The 18340-nt window shown below is 43.0% G+C and overlaps 1 long non-coding RNA gene across 1 annotated transcript; it reads left to right on the top strand.

Annotated features, from left to right (window-relative positions):
- The first annotated feature begins 1437 nt into the window (after positions 1-1437).
- On the top strand, positions 1438-17387 carry LOC125005791. Its single transcript, XR_007112490.1, has 3 exons — positions 1438-1469; positions 16412-16740; positions 17274-17387. It is a non-coding gene; the product is annotated as an uncharacterized LOC125005791 (long non-coding RNA).
- The last annotated feature ends 953 nt before the right edge of the window (positions 17388-18340 follow it).

Below are 18340 nucleotides of genomic sequence, written 5' to 3' on the forward strand. Positions count from 1 at the left end.
GGTCTTTGCCTTTTTTAAAGGCTTTTCTAACTGAATAACGCTTTTCTTTTAAATGATGCAATAATTTAAATTATTTTGAGCAACATTATTAAATTCACAATTCACTGTGAGCCTCGCGTCCCTTATATTGAGCTACAGATAAATGTGGTTGCACCAAGTGATGACGCATGTGATTGACTTCCATTTTTTCCATTTTGTCCAACCACCAGAACTGCTGAAATCGTCGCCTCTTTTTGCAGGAAATAGGCTCATTTGCTTTCTCATGTTGAACGAGAAGTCCAATGCAAAAGTCAGAACTCTGTTGCTCTTTATCGTAACAAATGAGAATAACCACAACTTATGTAGTTAATATTTCAATTGTTTAATCTTGTGAACTTCAGAATGGCTGGTAGTATGATGCCCAGGATGGGCATCGATAACTGGTTGTTTTAAAGAACCGGTTCCAACTGGTTTAATTCATCGATATCATTAGCCTCATACTCATCGATTGCCCCTATCCATCCTTTCGTGCTGAATCTCTACATCTCAGACCAAGTGGTGGTGGTAATGCAACTCCCAACTGCCATAAAACAAAAGAAGAAGAAGAAGAATCTTTATGTTGAAGAGCATCATTCACAGCAACACCACCAACATGATGAAGCATTTGTCGACGACGTATGGCATTAAATACAGAGAGTGCCATGTATTCAGCAATCTCCAACGAGTGCACATATCATTAAGTCTCAGCAGAGCAGTCCTAGTGAGTATCCAGTGGCTGATTTCCTATTTGTTTCCTTAAAAAAACTTTTATCTCTGGTTTAGAAGCTTAATAAAATGGCTGTTCTTTACACGAAACCACAAACATCTACCCTTTCTAGACCAAAAAATTGCAGTAATTGATAAGGGAATTGGTAAAGAATCGGATTGATAAGCAATTATGCAATCAATAATGGCATCGGTATCAATAAAATCTTATCGATGCCCATCCCTAATTCTCAGCTAAGCTAACTTCCTGCTAGCTCCGGCTACACCAGGGGTCGGCAACCCGCGGCTCCGGAGCCGCATGCGGCTCTTTCGTTCCTCTGTTGCGGCTTTCTGCGGCGAGCGCTGCGGAGCAAGGACATTGTTCACTTTTTCACGCTAACTGCCTCAGAATAGCGGCAACTAGTCACTCATCAGTGAACGAGCGAGAGCTACACAACAACTGAATGACACTGAATGCCACACCACACTCACGGTTGTAACATCAAACAACCAAAAAACACTGAACTCCCACAGTGCATTGCGGCATATTTATTAATTGTTGTCGAGCATTTAATTCAAATGTATTTTTATTTTAGTACGTTAGTTTTTTTAAATTTGAATTGATGATGATCTTCTAACATTAAAATAAAATGTATTTAATTTTTTTGTCGCTCAAAATATACGTCACAACTGCCGACGTGCGACACCCGCCGGCAGGTCCAGCATGTTGAACTTTTCGACCCCAGGTAAGCCAACCGTGGATAAATCCCTGTAATGTATGCATAAATGTAATCTCTCTGTAGCAGTTATTTCATTTCATAAATGCAACACACTATAGGCCTAGCATAGAAGTGAAAACGATATATGCAGTGTTATCTTCATTTTAGATGTTAAAGGGGTTTTGTGGCTCCCAGTGTTTTCTTTTCTGTGGGTTGCTGTGGGTTGCTGACCCCTGGGCTACACATTTCTGATACAGACACGAAGATCTTATTGATGTTATCAGCTAATTTACAACAAGAAATAATATGCGACAAAAGTGCATGCACAAACTGTCTGTAATATTTTGTTTTTGATTGTTTTCATAACTTCTCAGTAGCCATGTCGCCGATTTAGTGAGGTTTTTCAAAGTAGCAGATATTTCTCAACTGTTTGTCACGTGTGCAGATGAGACTCCAACAGTGTGGAATTCTATTTTTTCATTACGCAATGTGATTAGAATTCACTGTATGTTAAATAAAATCTCTTTCTCTGGCATTAAGAGGCTAGGCAGCACTTTCATCTTGACGAGTAAACCAAACAGAAGTGTAAAATCCGTACAGGGCCCTTTATGTAGGTTTAAATAAACCAGAATAATCTTCAGACATCGCCGCCATCTAATCATTAAATGCACAATGGAAAACTCAGCCTGAAAGGACAGGAACAGTAGAGGGATGCAGGAATGAGTGTCTGTGTTGTGGGTGAGGAAATGAGAGAAGAAGAAGATGGGGGGGGGGGGGGGATCAGGCAGTTAACTTTTTTTATCCGATCATCCTCACACCCACTCATCTCTGTCTATTCAAAGAACGACATAATTACAGCTTTGAGTATTTAGCCTCATAATTTACCCGTTCTGTCACATTATTTACAACTCTCTCTCCCTCTCTCTCTGCGTCCCCCCACCCCCTCCCCTCTCTCTCTCTCGCTGTGGGGGTTCACCCTTATAATCTAGGCCTGTTAGGTCCAATCCATATTCCGAGGTATTATCACTCTCATTTGCTTATTAAGTGCTCCCTTGTTTTCTTCAAATAAAGTTATAATTAGAGTTGGTGTCGGCAGCTTGAAATACTATCTCCTCTTTATGGAATCTTGGGTGGGATGAGAACGAATCGTGTTTTATCATACTCATGGAGTTAATGAGGGTGCGCACAGCTTGATATTGTGTTTGTATGTGTGTGCGAGGGTGTGTGCGTGTTTTCTAATTACGTCTCTGTGACAGCTTTCTGGCCTCCAAAGCACCCATATACTGTATACCCTCCGCTGTTTTGTTTTCCCACTGATTCATGTTAATGAAGTCAATCACAGAAGAGGAAATATACCGTTCAAGCGTTTGCATTCGTGTACTGTTTGAGATAAAATTGTCGTCACACTTCGGAGTAGCTTTCAATTTGTAACTGACAAGGAGACTGTTAAGAATATATAGTATTTTGCATGACATAATGTTCTCTTTAGTAGCTTACTTAGGCGAAATTGCGTTAAAACAATCTGAAAGGACTTGGCTTCGGAGCTCGCCGCTTTGAATACTAATCCCTAATGTTTCATGATGATGATCCACTGATCCATTCTTACCTTCTCGTGACCCACCCTGAAGGCCCAGCCCTGCCTTTGAGAAAGAGCAGAGTAGAGTACATTAAGACACGCCCCAGCAACACACTGATTACATATGCTAGCTATGGTAATGAGCTGAGCTGGACAGTGGAAGACTGCTGCTGTTTATGGCAACTCATTATCTGGCCCATTGACCAGAACTGTTCTACACATCATAGAGCCCCGTGTCCTCTACATCTACTCGGCCATCACTCTCTCTGCTTGTCTCGGCGGTGTGTGTGTGTGTGTGTGCATGTGTGTCAGCTGGTGGTTGGTTGAATGTGCGAGTTTTCGTGTGTGCGTGGCAGGATGGGAGCAATGTGTGCATGTGTCTGCGCATATCCACTTACTTAGTTGTTTACATAATAAAAAGTTAGACGATTCCTTAACTAATGATCTCACCAGCATGTGCAGCATCGCACGACCGTTTGAGTAATGCCTTATTGCCGGTAGTTTCATTTAAGCGTGTGTTTGTGCATGTATACTTTCGATTATATGCTGAAGTCTCTTACACAAGTGCGCGCGTGTGTGTGTGTGTCTGCGTGCGCCCGCGTGTGCATGCTACTATGATCTCCTGCCAAAGTAAAGTGTTTGCAGCAGAGAGAGACAGGGGCGCTAAGCTCAAGGGCACATTTGTTTCAAGCTAATGATAGAATGTAAATGGAGCAAATTTCCTCTGCAAGAACAGAAGCTCTCTCGCTCAAACACACACGTTCATACTTCTCCACGCGCGCACACACACACACGTACACACACACACACACACACACACACACACACACCTGGTAAAGTCACACGCTTTCCCACATGCACACACGCATAGCGGCATCGTGTTGATGGAGTGCAGAATCTCATTACACATCTAATAGAATAAGTGTAGTGTGCGTATGGGGAGAGGAGAGGAGCAGCCAACCTGATTAGCCTTATCACTTTATTATGCCGCTCTGCACGCAGCACACAGGACAATTGCATTAGAGAGGAGCAGATGAGCTGAAGGCAAGGAGAACTCAGCAAACACAGCCTTAATTGATTCCTCACCAAATTAGCAGGGACAGGTGGGGGGCTCGCTGGCTGGGTGGCTGCTTGACTGACTGGATGCTTGGTCGGGCCGCCTCGCTGAGAGGCCGACTTGTTGACTTGCCGTGGCCATCAGTTGACTGAGTTGCGCCGAGATAAGTTGGCCGGCTGATTGGTTTACCGGCTGCGTTAGAGGCCTTCGGAAGAGAGGAAGGTGAGGGGAATTCGGAAAACTCTTAAATGCTTTAAATGATTCCTCACTAGATTAACAGAGACAGGCGAGGTGACAACATAAATGACCTGCTGACTGACTGAGTGACTGTTATAAGGCTGACTGACGTGGTTATTAGTAAGTGTTTAGCAGTTAGATTTAGTTCAGTAAAGAGAATCAGGCTCACGTGAACCTTTTAGACGGAGTCCGCATCCAGCCGATTTCATTGGTGTCTTTTGGTTTCTTGGAAATATTCCAGTGATTGTTGGCCCAGATTCGAATTGAAACCTTTAATATCGCAAAAAAAAATCTTCAATAAATAATAGAAGTTTGTTCAATTTCATAATTCAACCAACCAAACTCTGTTTTACAAGAAAAAAAACTAATACAGCCGTATATATGAACAAGATAAGACACATACAGCACCACTGATTCATTCAAGATAAAGTTTAAAATCAATTATTCAGTTTTAAAGGAATTTATGAGATGCAAGTTCAGTATTTAGTTCTGTTGTAAAGTAAATTAAAAAATGAATTTTAATTAAGCTCAAATACTTTGATATATAACTAATGAAAAAAAAACGCTGTGTGTTAACTGTTGTACTCAGTTTAACCACGTAGGGACTGAAGTCATCTGACTGTAGGAAAGGCCTCAAAAAGTGGCCTACAATAAATCTTTTGTGTTCTATATGATTGAGCAAGACCTCAGAGCTCCGTGCTTTGTTAATTGTGTCCCTGTTAGATGTTCCTGTGATCAGACCTGGTTGCTGGGTGGCACGTGAGGGAGGGAGGGAGGGAGGGAGGACCGGGCCTGTGTAATGGAGTGTGGGCGGGCGAGAAAGGAGCGAAAGAGGGAGAGAGAGAGACGCAGGACACAAGGGGGAGAGAGTTTGTCTTTGTCTCTGTAGGTCCCCCCCGGGGGATTGTGGGATAGTGGAGGTTAATGAATCTGATTGGCTGGTGGGAGTTTTTCTGCTGGTGCTGCGTTTTGCACACTCGCAGAGCTTCGCTTTTTTTTTTTTATTTCGACAAATTTGGCTTCGGCACAGTGCAGCATGAAGGACAGCACGGCAAACAAAAAGTGTGCTAAATTTTACTGAAGTAGTGGAAAAGCTGGATCAAAGACGGTAACGGCGAAGGCACAGTCTAAGCTTTCCGTGGACATGGACACTGAGACAGCCGCCTTGACACAAGGACACAAAGTGTGGCATGACAGTATTTTACCAATAAAACATACAGACCATGCTGCTCATATTGTATCTAAATATTCAGGTTAAACGACTCTTTGGCTCAATCTGATTGCGTCCAAACAAAAAGTATTTAAACTAAACTGTATCCATGAACAACACACATACAACTTGTGCGATTGTGTGGTTTCACATGATAAAGTGTGTTGCCACATCTCTCCAAGTACCAACAAAACAGAAAACCATCTCAAGGTGTGAAAACGTTTTTGACTTCTAGTTATTTTTTTGAGTGTGTTTTCTACTTTTTTTTATATTTAGATGAAACCGGTACCAAGTACAGACATCACAGTATCCTCGAATTTGGATTCATACATCTGCCCACATCACATGGATTTTTGGACATCTTTGAAAGTTGGCTGTCCTTCAGCTAATTATTGGACATCAATGCACATTAGCCATATTAGATTGTGGTTTAGTCAACTCTGAACTTTATTTTTCTGCAAGAAAAACTTCATGTCCGCAACTCTGTGTTTTTAATGTACGGGAGAAAAAATATTTCTGATTAACTGAACTTTTACCTGTAATCTTTCATTTGGTATTAAATGATTCCTCACCAAGTACACATTTTAATATCTTTAGTCATTATTAAAATTATGCAAACAGCACCAAACTGCAGCAGATCAGTAAATGTATAAATATAAGTTGCATCTGTCTTGAAACGTTCATCTTCTGCATCAATTTCTAACATCAGAGAGAAACGACGGAGACGAGCCCTGAACTAAAAACAGATGAAAGTTTGCTCCAACGCGCTTATACGTCTTACTACGTGAAGCTATGTGGCCCTGCATACATTCATCCATGTCTACATGTGCCGCGTGCGTGAGTGTGTCCATCTCTGTGCGCGTGTGTATGATAGCGTGTGTGCGTATGAGGCTGTGTGTGTGTGTGTGCTAATGAGAGTTGGGGGGGAGTGGGCTGTCGCAGCAGTGCGTCCTCTGCTCTCCCGGCAGGTCACTAGCGACAGATGTTCTCAGCATATGTGGCGAATTAATTAGCCGCTAGTAAACAGAGGGGGCTGCCGCCATGAGCTGCTGGTCTGTGCCGACGCTAAGCCGCAACGGGCCGCCTTTTGTCCAAATTCCTCTCTTCCCTCCGTCCTCCTCTGGTACACGGTTACAGGGAGCATCATTCTTTTTGATCAGCGGACCCGTAATGAGCAGGGGCCACGTGTGTGTTTGAGTTGTGTGTGTGCTTGTATTTCCATGCAGGCCGTGTGTATGTAATCGTGTCTGAGTGTGTATGCTCAATGCTGTGTCTCTTGAGTTTGCAGTTGAGAATGTGTGTGTGTGTGTGTGTGTGTGTGTGTGTGTGTGTGTGTGTGTGTGTGTGTGTTTGTACGTCAGCACCCCATCATTTGGACATGGCAGTGAGCCTGTTTTTGTGATGAGAGATCCCCTTGATGACCTAATTGGTTGATTGAGGTGCATCTCCTCATGTGAGTGTGTGACTGTATGTGTGTGTGTGTGTGTGTGTGTGCCAGGGCCTCAGCATTCCCAGAGCTGGGAATGTTTTCACAGCCTCAGAACAACTTGGCAGAGACTGGAAACACTTTGAGAGCTGCTTGGATAAACACACAAAAGACACCACGCTGATTCACTTGGACTGTCTGCAGGCCTCAAAGAAAATGTGATGATTTTAGATTCATTTTGGTATTACTAAGCATTTGCATATACATCCACGTCGTATTACAGCATAAGTACCACAAGTGGATGTCAGAGAGTTTTGGGCCACATGTAAAACGTAGCAACTCTGCAGTTTAAGGCTCAAATGAAGCGTTCAGGCCTCTTCAAGATGAAAGTGAAATTAAATGAACTACGTTGTAAAACTGGACTCTGACGGAGTGAAGAAATATCTATGATCAACAGTGCTTCTGTTGGGACATGGTGTGTGTGTGTGTGTGTGTGTGTGTGTGGCTGCAGTAATGAAGTTGTTAGTTAAAGTGGCCCCCGCCCCATGGGACTGGCTTAAGCTGTGTGTGATTGCTTAGGGATCGGGCAGATACACACACACTTATCATTATCCACACATACACATACACTCAGAGTCATTACTCCATTACGCACATGGACTATTGATTTTCTGCCATCTTTCCATCAGGTGAGAGCTTGCCAGGGAATATGGGAATGAACGCCTGGCTAGGAAAATCAAACTGTCACTCCTCCTTTCCTCTCTTCCTCCCTTCTCTCCTTCATTACAGACAGATGACAGGTCAAAGCTGCTACCATTCGTTGTTTCTCCTCCGCCCGTCATCACTCAATCACTGCTTTCTCTCTAACATCTTCATCCAATAAAACTCTGCCTGTCGACGTCTCCCTTCATCTGCGGCTGTCTGCTTTGCTTCCCTCGTATTTGACTTTTTGCATTTTATTGCCGCTGCCCTGTTCCCAACTCTCCATTTCCTCCCCTGATCTTCCCGAACTCTCCCTCCTGTCTTTGCATGCCAGCGCCTTCCTCTCTCTTCCTCCCTCCAATTGATGGATTCAGCCCTCTGTTTTCTTTTCCCTTTCCCCCTCTCGTCATCCCTCTTTCCTCAAGTCTCCAACACTCTACACAATCAATCAGCTGGCCCCTCCTCCCTGCATCTATCCATCCCTAAACCCCTTAGTCCCTTCTGTAGTCCCTCTTTCTACAGATTTCCTCCACCTTCCTCCCTCCCCGCTGCTCTCTACCTCCCGTCTCCCTCCTCCTCTTCTTCTAATGTGATGCTTCCTCTGTATCATTAAGCTCGATCCCATCGCTCCTTTTCTTCCCCTTTCTCTCCATCTTTTTCTTATTCTCCCTTTGTGCCCTCTCTCAATCCTTCTTTTCTCTCACACTCTGGTCAAGTTAAACATTTATGACTCTCTGTTAACAAGAAGTCCTTAATCCTCTCCTCTCCTCTCCTTTCCTCAGCGTCCAACTCTTCTCACTTAAACTAATTTCCCGAATTTCGCCTTTTCCTCACCCACCGTCCTCTCTCCTTCCTCACCCTTTGCTCCCGCCAGTCCTCACCCCTCTCCCACCATCCGCACTTTCTCCCCGTTACACCTCCCGTGCCTCCTCCTTCCTCACCTCTCCTCCCTTAGAGGAGGATACGGGATCAGAGGATGTAATTCACTGACAAGGGTATCTATATTTAATATTAATGGGCGCATAGGACCCTTCACTCTCACACGCGTGTGCGGACACACATGCTCAGTGCCAAATAAAGAGTGATCAGAGGCTGTGTAAGGTGCTGCGTTGTAGCCCCCAGGACAGACGCCTTGTGGATACGCACACACACACAACACACGTACACACCTATGCGAGAGGCGCTCGGCGCTCCAGGATGGATGTGGCATCATTAGGCAGAGGAGTGTGGCCGTTCTCAGCAGAAACGGCCACGCCGGCGGTACACATCAATCTAGCGGCGCACGCTCCCTCAGATACTGTCTCTTTCACACACACGCACACACACACACACACACACACAAACAGACAGAGAGGAAGGAACAGCACCGAGCAGTGAGGGCCTTTATACAAGTACAAACATATACTCACATACACCACGGGCCTTGTAATGTGTCTGTCGCTATCTGCCTCACTCTGTGTTTCCTTCTCTCTCTTTCTCACACACACACACACACACACACACGCACACACACACACAGACACACGTGGTTACTTTGTCTAATTTATTTACTGTTGAAAAAGTGCCACCAAGGAGAAAGGGACAGAGAAGGAGAAAAATAATGCTCATCCTTTTCATCTTCTTCTGTTCTTGTCAATTCCTTCTCTTCTCTTCTCTTCTCTTCTCTTCTCTTCTCTTCTCTTCTCTTCTCTGCTGACGCTTCCTTTATTTTAACTTCTTCCACAGAGTAACCAAAAAGGAAACTGAGCAGTGACCAGAAAGTCATCAAACTTACACAGATGCACACACACACATAAGATTTTGCACAATTAATTTTGCAAGGAGGCAGCTTAATTGAAAAAATCTGAGTAAACTTATACATAAAAAAAAAAATGGTACCCTTTCAGACTCTAGGACCTGAATACTGTAATTCACCTTGAGTTGTGATTGCTATTGTCCCTGTATAAATACAATTTAATTAGATATACACATGCCACTTTTTCACATGTTTTAACACATTTTCATATTACACCTCTTCTTCGTCCTGTGAGTAAATCATATGAATGTTTGTTAAAACTCTTACATCCTCTGCTCTCGCCAAAGTACACAATATTTGTAATGTCTACCAGCTTCTGCTTCTTACTCACCCTACGTCTTGATATTTATTTTCTCACATGCTCAGGACTTTCTGCAGGATTTTAAACATTTGTAGGTATTTTATTTACATTTTGTCTCAATTGTTTAGTTTTGAGAAGATTGTGGACCCAGTTTGTGGTGAAGATGGTCATTATACTGTCTCTGCATATTCTCTTGACATTAAAGGTAAAGCATTTACATTTTGAATAGGAATTTTTAGGTACATACTTCATGCCTGAATTTCCATCCATTATAAAATGTTCCTTACGCCCTAATGATCTCCATATCTGTCGTTTTTTTAGCTGCAGCCGGGCTATTCAATGATTTATCAGCAGTATAATAAAGAGAAAAATCCCACACGTAGCTACCGCTTTAATATGGTGATCTGTAAAGTAAAAAGTTTTATCTCGTGTCTACGCTTCAGGTGTTTCAACGTATTTTAGTGTTTTCCTTGTGCTAATGATCTCCATATCAGAGTTGTTGAGAATAACAAGCATCCATTGCAGATACCATCTGCCTACGGGCTGCACACACCCTGATGTATGCGCATGTGTGTGTGTGGTGTCTCCTTGGCTTCCATTGATCTGTGGGTATCATACTGTATCAAGTAACAGAATGCGCTGGGAAAGGGACAATATTCAAATGAAAGTGGATGTGTGTGTGTGTGTGTGTGTGTGCACGTGCGTAGCGGTAAAGATTCACCTGTGTTTGTGCGTGTGAGTGTGTGTGTGCTGGGAAAAAAAAAAAAACACGAGAGCGGTCGTGGGACGAGTGCAGAGCAGAGTTTCTCTCCGTTCCTCCAGCGGACAGATGAATAGACGGCCCTATTGGGAATCAATGGTAAAACTGGAGCCATTGAACAACTGTCCGCCTTTTCAATTGTGTCCCGTTTGAGAAACAATTTGACAATAACGTCAGCTTGAGGAAAAAGACACACAGTCAATATACAGGGAGAGCCGTGTGAAGGACAATTTAGAGAGCCTTACCATCTATATGAGAGTGTGTGTGTGTGTGTGTGTTCTTTGTCCTAGTGTGTTTTTTGGACAGCGCTGACAACAGAGCATTGTATACCCTTCACTGATAAACAGCTTCCAGAGTCATTAAAACAGATTTAGTGTGTGCATGCGAGTCTGTGCATGCACACACTAAATCCACTGAGACTCAGAGAGGTGAAACTACATGAGACCAAAGACAAATGTTTCAAATACAAATTTAATCACAGCTTAATCAACTGCCGAAATTCAATTTCATATATCAAGTTAAAGCGAGAGACAAATTTAATAAGATTGTGAAACGATGGAAGCATTAAATGCGTATGAGTAGATGCTTTAGGTTTGATGAGTTTTTATTTAAGAGCAATATGCTTGTGAAAGCCGGTTTACTGAGAAATTGTACGGAAGATTTCGCCGAGAGTAACTCACTCTTTAAATTTCTGATTTATCAGCATGATGCGAAGCGGTGTCATTAGAAGTGCGACTAAAATATTTATGTTCTCACGATAAAATGCAACGTAAGTTAGCGCGACAGGGTTGCGTGTGCAGAGAAACCCACACACCATGGCTGCATTCGGATATGAGCGTCAGCTTTGATTGCATGAATTAACATGCGTGTACGTCTAAAGCATTAGCATGCATGTTTTTTTGTTTTTTATTTTTACTCAAACCTTTTGATTCTAAATGTGTAGGCACACACACATAACATTGTACTGTCTTAACTTGTCCATGCTAAAATTGTTGAAATGTGTGTGTAAGTGTGCGGTTGATTAAGGCCGGGGTCCCGAGGGACGTGCCCCCCTCCCATCCATCAGTTTGATAAGTCCCTGAACAGGCAACATATTGCCTGGGCCGCAAAGAAACGGCCAGGGATATCAATTTTCAACTGTCTCGCTCAGCCACGCTGCTGCTGTCAGGTGCACAAAGCGGGCAACCAAACAGGGTGTAACGCACACTGTAACAGGCTGATTCCAGGACACACACAACATACACGCGCAACCTTAAAACATCTGTCTGGAGAGCGGAGGTGAAGGGGGAAGGAGGGTGTGTGTGCACAGAGAGAGGGGGGACAGTTGAGTTTTCCGGTTTTATTGTAACTTTCTAACTAAAAAGTAAATGAGTGATTAAAAAGACAGATTTTTCTGTTGTATAATTTCAGTATAATTTTTCTACTGTAAATTGTGTTGCAGATTTGTAGCTTTTATTGGCCTTTTTGTCTTCTCTTTCTGGTAACATCTCTTCTTCCATTTTCACCCTCACCCGTGTGTCCGCACATTTTCTTTTTTCAAGCTGTGACCAAAAGTGTAATAAATTCAATCTCGTGATTCCCTCGGGCATTGTAAGTTTATTTATAGGTCCTCACACTGTAACCCATCCAGGCCCAGGCTGGCCGTGTCTGTCTCGTTAGCCGCGAACGCAGCGGCCCGGCCCCACGTTGTTGTGTGAGTGGGTGCGCGCGTGGATCAATAACCATCCTAGAGGTGTGGACGGTGAGGGGCAAGGTGAGGGTCAGGGTTAGACGCCCGGCGTTAGGGAAATAAGTGGATAAACAGATGAGAAGGCGAGTGAGAGTGATTGAAGTTGGTCAATTACGGGGGAGAAACTGAGGTTGAGACCACAAATAATAAAAAAAAAAAGTCATTTCTCTCAGTGCACAAAACACTGAAATATTGATATTAGTTTGTTCCTCATTTAATCTCTCTATCTTTACAATGCAGGGATATACCAAATGATTAATACTGTAGTTTATAAAAATGTTAAAACGATTTAAATAACAGTATGTATGTCAATATCACACTGTTATTAAACTGAATAATAAAAACAATAAAAATGTAAGGTTGTAAAAACTGTTAGTATTTTTAACAGAAAGAAATGTCTTTCTTTTTGCTTCTGTTAAGTTTTGCAGCTGATTGTTACAGCTGACGAACTTCCTCTTCCAGTTGTTGGTTTATCTGTCAGTCACGCACACACACTTTAATCTCCAGCACATACGGTAACCACCAGCTTTACCTCTCTCTACATAATGAAATCAAAAAATTTCCAGCATGCTAAAATAAAAAATAATACAATAATAGAAATTATTGCACAGTCCACAATAATGTGCTCAAACCTGCAGTGATCAAACAGACAACAGGCAGATGTCCATTTCTCTCTTGTCACCTCTCCCTCTGATCTTTTTTTTTTTTTTTTTACATGCAGACTTGTTATAACCCTGTCAAATGGCGTCTACAGTCACACACACACACACACACACACATATACGTGGGCACACAGTCCTATTGTCGTGATAATGGATTCTATGTTGTTGGCTTTAGGGTCAGGGGGTCAACATAAGCTTCTTAATGGACTGTGAAATAACCCTAACTGCATTAACCTCCCAGATCTCACATCTAACACACACACACACACACACACACACACACACACACACATACACACACATGCATCCATCCTCATGCATGTAAGCATATACATGCAGACGCACATAACCACACTGCTTCCCCCCACACGCGTACACACAGACACACGGACGCTCAGATGCGATTGGATTGGTCTTTAATTGGCAGGGCGATCACACCTTGAGGATGAGGAGAAGATCCTTCAATCAGATGGAGTGATGGAGCGAGGGATGGACGGGAGGGAGGAAGGGAGTAAATGGATGGACAGAAAACAAATGAGTGAGCCTAAAAAGAGGACACTGTTGTGTCACACAGGGAGCCCATCCTGTGCCTCGACGACGGCAAAGCGCGCGCACACACACACATTGACAGTGTTACATTAAGATAATGCGCTGTGCAAATACTGCTTTGCCTTTTAAAGTGTATTAGAAAGTGGATGTTGTTCAAGTGCACAGAGGGAGCCAGAGAGAGGCGGCCACTGGCTAAGTTTGACCTCAGCCCAGTGTCATCCTCCATGTGCTCTCCTTTAATAGAATTATCTATCTATCTTTCTTAACAGCACCCGATTTTAGTCTTGCATCAAATAAAATAAAAAAACATGATATTTGAGAGTTTTCATAAATAATATAATAAATAATATTGACATCAAGCTTCTGAGCCGAGTGTTTTATTTTAATTCTCTCCTCTCCTCTCCTCTCCTCTCCTCTCCTCTCCTCTCCTCTCCTCTCCTCGAGCCAAATGGGTGTCTCCCTGAGTGGGTATCACGGAGGATTTTGGGGGGATTTAGCTCCGTGTCTTAAATCAGTCTTAATTTTTGCTCTCTGCTATTAAAGAGCCGCCATTAAGCTCTTCTCTTCTCGCCTCATTTCCCTCTTCCTCTTGTTTCACTTTTTCAATTTGTGTGAGAGGGGGAGTTCACTCCTCATAAAATTTCACTTTGGCCAGCCTATCATTTGCATCTGAGCCAATAAATAGCAATTAGCATTAACAATTAAACCAGCCAGTGGAACTGCGGGCAGCTCCCTGAGATGGCCTGATGGATGGGAAGGTGGATAGGGAGGAAGAGACGGAGGAAAGGTTTAGTGTGTTGGTGTGTGTGTCCGCACGCGGTTGTGCGTATGTGTGGCTACTCGCTACATGAACTCTCACAGGGCAATCCAGTATATCTTCCACTTTCATTTTCTTCCCAAAGCTAATTTATCTACTGTCTCCGTGGCCTAATCACAACACACACACACATATGCAGTGTGGGCAGAAATGCCAAGCTGGCACACCATTTGGTGCTCAGATATTGCACAAATTTTACTTGTTAATTACACTCATTAAATAACAACTGTTTTGGGTGCTCCATCTTGTTTTATAGTTCTTTTTTTTTGTTTTTTGTTTTACCACTGCAGAGTTTTTCACCTTTATTTATTTGCTGCAGATCTAATGTGACTGAGGCCATACCTGGTCTGATTAGTCATGTTACTATAGCATTGTGTCAAATTGTGTCGTAAGAAACATAAGTAATACTGTGCAGCGTATTGATCCTCAGAGATGCCGTCATGTTTGAATGAGTTTGTCTTTTACTAGATGCAAACTTGTCCACTCATCCAAAACAGCTGACAAGATGTTTTTTTTCATAAACATGGAGCAAGCAATGACACCAATGTGTTTGCATATATATGAAATGCATTCACCGAAGCAAAAAAGAAAAAAGAAACTTTCCATTGTTAGAATCATGAGAAAAAGACTTGTAGATAAATACTGGAAGCAGGACAGCAGCTTACTTTCATCACTGGAAATCCAAATGTATTCAATGCATTGGTTTTGTCTGGAGAATACTGTATATATCAATATGCAATTATATAAAAACAACATACTATTTAGACTATATTTAGGGAACTGGAATCAATAAAATCTTAAAAGGTAATCAATAATGAGAACTGCTTTATTTTCAGCACATTTTATTCATATAATTTCCCTTGTCATTATAGAATATTTAATTTGCTTTGAATCATATTGCTAAATATCTTTCTTTTTTTTTATCTTATAATATGACGCATATTTAAAATTACTGACTGGGATTTATTGGGAAAGAAAATCACATTCGCTACAAATCGTCTTGGCAGTTTTTTTCCTCCTCTGTTCTTTCCCCCAAACACTTTGCTGCTGAATGCCTGTCCAAATATAACAAGCATTTATGATTCAGTGATACTGACACCCATGTGCAGGCTGTCTCCATGTCCCCTACCCCCTGTGTGCACCTCCACTGTGCCGCCGGTGAGAATATTGTTGGTGGCTGGTGACGATCAGTCCATCTCCATACATTAATCACCACCAATAGAAAGCCCTGACACAGCAGCTACAGCGGTGCCACTGCCCTGCCTAACAAAGCATAGAGCAAGGACACACAGCGCCAACAGCGGAAAGACGGGAAAGAGGAAGAGAGGGAAAGTGTCTGTGTGTTGTTCAGGGTGCTGAGAAAGAAGGGGGCGGGGGGGCTGGACGGGAAAATATGGAAATGAAGAAAGAAAACAATCATACTTTATGTTTCCCTCTCTGTCCTAACCTCTGTCTTTTTCTCTTTCCTTCTCCGTCTCTTTTTTTCCCCCTGTTCTTCTGGTTTTTATTGTTATTACCATGGCAGCGCCATTAGAGAGCTCCACGTTCTTCTCCACTGGAGCAATAAATGAAGAGGGCCTCACTCCTTTTTCCTCCTCATCCTCTCCTTTCTCATCCCTTCTTCGGTTCCCCGCTCATCTCCCGTCTCACCTCCCACAACCTTCTTCCCTGGTTCCCGCTTCCTCGCTCGTCTCCTCCTCTCGCGTCGCCCCGGCTCCCTCTTTGCTCCTCTCTCCTCATTCTGACCTCGCTTTTTTTTTTTTTTATTGTTTCACTCCTCTGTTTCTCCTGTATTTAACTCTCACTTTTTTAGCTCTTTTCTCCTCCAGTGTTCTCTTGTCTCCTTTCCTGTCATCCCCTCTCCCGGCAAACTCTCATGATCTGCCCATAACGCAAACCCTGTGACCCCATCCGACTTGGTAAATGACACACAGACGGAGGATGTAGAGTGCAGTAGTACTTGTAAGGGACAGATGTTGCAGTCATGACAAATCGCCCTCTGTGATTAAACACTGGTTTGCTCTCAGTACAGTGGAAACTCTTTGGAGCATTAATTAGTGGTCTAAACACAGCAGTCAAACACCCGCAGAAAACTCATTACGTTATCCTTCCTTGATAACAGCATGATGCGTTGCCCTTTATTTTCAGCCAGAGTGAAATCGACGATGGATAACGGTTGGACACAGTGCTTTACTTGATTGCGAATTAAGCCAGACCAAACCACTTTCACCTGCTCTGATATATGAAAGAAAACACCTACAAAACTGCAAGGCAGCCCCGGTGCTTAAAGCAGAGCTGGATGCGGGACTCAGCAAAGTGAACAGAGGCGGTTACAGACAGAGATGGATCCCACGCTGAGAAAAGAAAGGACTACGAGGAGCCTCAACACCAAAAGCACTTCAATCACTTCCCAGCCAACAACACACCGAGATCCATGAGGAGCGTGGAGGGAGCTGCCCTATCGAGTGCACCACATGGTATGAGACGAGACACAGACACAGCGTGTAGACAGAGAGCGAAAAAAAAAAAAAAAAGGAAGAAGGACAGAGATGTAAACCGAGTAAAAGGATACATGGGGCCGTACAGGGTAGGAAGACATGTGGGAGGCGGTTCAGGCAGCAGATGCCAAGACTGTATGACAGTAAGTGTCAAACAAGGAGAGAGTGAGGGTGAAGGGATCAGCGGGTGGCTGCAAGGAGAGGTGAGAGAGAGGAGACTATGAGGAGTGCGTATTAAAATGAGAAGGAAGGACATGGTGCTGAAGAGAGTGCCGTTGATGCATATGTGGGATTAGATTCTGACCTTGATAGATCTGACGATATTTTTTTATTTTTTCATGCACTGGTTGTCGACAACAGTGGTTTGTGGTTAGTTTCCTTTCCACGCAACAAAAAGCATTTGTTCTGGGCCTAAATAATCATCATCATCATCATCATTTTTGCTGTATTAACCCCCCCCGCCCCCCAATAACTTGCATAGGACATCAGATGTTACTTTTATTTTTTCTCAGGAAAGTCATGGAATACGTACCCATGCCCCTGAAGACACTCGAGGCTTAACCCTGCAGCCTGGACTACTCAGCTTCCACCACATGATTAAAAGACATGGACATCACCCATTGGCCAAAACAGGAAGTTGGCATCTTAGTTTTTTGGAGCTTGAAGTGACCATCTTTGGATGAGGTGTGTTGCATCCAAACGAGAATCTCGGGCCACAGTACGGCCGGTGTCTAATCACGCACCAAAACGCGCTCTGCTTTAAATGGCAACGTAATTCACCAAATGTATACCACACTGTACTCAAGAGGACTTGAAACTTGCTAATGAGGCCATACATGCCATAGGATAAAGTTCACTGTTTTCGTCTTTGACTTCTTTTCTTCCTTCTGGCTCTTATAAACACTGGAAGTTTAGTCACTTACGTAGACCCAGAGTCTACGTCCAATTCTTTCAGAAGGTCTATGGCTAAAACACATGAAACTATGTTATGTCTTATGTGTCTCTGAAGGCATCACTCTGGGAATTTATCCAAGAGGACAACCTCTGCTGCTTTGATTGTGTCTCCTAGACCTTATGAAAGTGCAATATTAACTACTTGCTATTATCTACTAAAGGATTTTTACCTTTACTAGATAACCACTCATATATAAGTAACTCAGTTCTGTAAAATGTCGCAAAACGTAGCTTTAAAGATCTGAAAGACCTTGAATGGAGGGAGATGGAGGGGAGGAAGTGATGGCAGGCTAGAAAGGTGAGAATGTGAATAATAATGTGGGGATAATATTGGAGAGGCCAAAAAAAAAAAAAGTTTTAAAAGTCCCTCCAGGAAAAGTAACAGTTTGTAGAAACTGTGGAAGAATGTTCTGTATGTGTTGGCAACTGCCTTATGAAAACACATTCGCCTCCGAGACAAAATCTAAATAGCAGATAGCAGCGGAGAGATGAGGGCAGGATTAACAAGTCTATACCTGCTCTTGAAGACAACGACAATGTGCTAACATTTTACTGACACATTGGGCAGACAGAAAAATCCAAAGGAGGGAGGGGAAGAAGAGTGGGGATGCCAAGGTCAAGGTCA

The sequence above is a fragment of the Mugil cephalus genome, chromosome 3 (assembly GCF_022458985.1).
Source record: "Mugil cephalus isolate CIBA_MC_2020 chromosome 3, CIBA_Mcephalus_1.1, whole genome shotgun sequence".
Classification (NCBI taxonomy): domain Eukaryota; kingdom Metazoa; phylum Chordata; class Actinopteri; order Mugiliformes; family Mugilidae; genus Mugil; species Mugil cephalus.